Consider the following 1,809-nt stretch of genomic DNA (forward strand, 5'->3'; position numbering starts at 1 on the left):
TTCTGACAGCCAGGCCTACTGACACTTGTCTATAAATCCCTTGGGAAGCTAAGATAGGAGCACCACAAGCTCAAGGCTGGCCTGGGCAAGTTAACAAGACCTTGTTAGAAAAAAAAAAAAAAAAAAAAAGGCAAGGGAGGCACCAAGATGGCAGAGTGGTGGTAAGCAGCAGAAAAAGAGCCTCTCTGAGATTCGCCATCAGATGCTTGAATACAGCAAATGAGGAAAACAGGAAGGAGGGAAGTGGACACAAGAAGGATCTGACGAGAGACTTGAAGCCCAGAGAGAGAGAGAAGAGAGAAACTTCAATGAAGGAGGAGGTGGTAGCAGGCAGTGCCTTCTCCCTGAGATGGGACGTGCTGCATAGGAAGAGCAGTTCAAACTTGCGGACAGCGACTGCTGGCAACCCCAGAGGCCTCCACAGAAAGACACAGTGGTGGAGGGGAGCAGCAGATGTGAAGGACTGCACTAGCTGGCAGTAAGTGCTGAGGGCTCAGCTGTCCTGTGTGAGAAAGTGGTTTGGCTGGGGGGCCAACTAAGCTCAGAACTCAGAGAGGCTGCTGGCTCCATCTAGGGATCCTGTTGGGCTCAGGCCGCAGGAGGTGCACAAGCAGCTGTAGGCCAAATGAATCTGGTCTCAGCCAGGTGTAGCCTCACTGGTATTATCCACTACCCCACCAAAAAGGTACTGCTGGCTTGCTGGAACAGATCAGCACAGATTGGGACTGTCTCTACATGTTGTCTACCAGTGCCAGCAGAGATATACCTGGAAGTGTACTTTTTTTCTTTTTCTCTCTCTTTTTTCATTTTTTGCTGTTTTTGTTTTTTTCTTTCATTGTCTGATCTTCTTTTACATGAATGTGAACATGTGGCTGTGGTTTTCCAGTCTTCTATCTCTTCCTTCTCTCCTTCTCTCCACTCTCCTGCACTAGTTTCCCAAAATTAGTGAGATCCTCATTTGTCCTTCAGCCTTACTTTTAATCTCTTCCTCTTTTTCCACTTCTCCATTTTCTTCCTAACCAATTTTAATCTCTGAGGGCAAAACTGACACTAAGGACTTGTGTACTACATACAATTTTCTGGCTTGTTTTAGATTTTGTTAGATAGCCACTAATCTCATTGACATAGTTAAAGGCAGAATATTAATGGTTAGTTCAGTTTGTCATTTTCTAGGCTGTTTGTTTGTTTGTTAGTTTGTTTGTTTGGCAGAACTGGGGATTGAACTCAGACCCTTGCATTTGCCAGGCAAGCGCTTATTCCACTGAGCCATCTCTCTGGCCCCTCTAGGCTGTGTTTAATGCTATTGTTATTGTTTATGGTACCACTATAGCCAAAAGTGACACAATTGTTCTTGGGCTAAGGAGATAGCTCAGTGTTCTAAGCACCTGCCTGGCAAGCATAAGGTCCTGAGTTCAATCCCTGGTACAAGACAAAAAAGAAGAAAATGTGAAGTCAGTTAGACAAGATGTAACCCCAGACATTCACCCACCTGGTCTCTCTTTAGTAATAACAATAAAGCAATAGAATGAAGTTCTACAAAGAATCAAATCAGAAATAACTTCTCAGAAACTGCAGAGATGGTATGCACAATGAAAACCATGCTTAGTAACTCTAGAATAGATACTACAAAAATAGAGGAGTTTAAGAAAATTGTGGAGGGGCTGGTGAGATGGCTCAGTGGTCTAAAGCACTTACTTAGAACAAGCTAAAGTGCAGGGACAGCGGTTCAATCCCCCAGCACCACATGCCAGCCAGCCCCGCCCCCTGGTGGGCTGAGCTGGCCACACACACACACACACACACACACAC

The 1,809-nt window shown here is 45.2% G+C and overlaps 1 protein-coding gene across 3 annotated transcripts in view; it reads right to left on the reverse strand.

Annotated features, from left to right (window-relative positions):
* Trit1 (tRNA isopentenyltransferase 1) overlaps nucleotides 1–1,809 on the reverse strand; it is an 83,767-nt gene that overhangs the window by 73,759 nt on the left and 8,199 nt on the right. The gene's annotated exons all lie outside the window — the stretch shown is intronic.

Source organism: Octodon degus, unplaced genomic scaffold (genome assembly GCF_000260255.1).
Source record: "Octodon degus isolate 3935 unplaced genomic scaffold, OctDeg1.0 scaffold00130, whole genome shotgun sequence".
NCBI lineage: Eukaryota > Metazoa > Chordata > Mammalia > Rodentia > Octodontidae > Octodon > Octodon degus.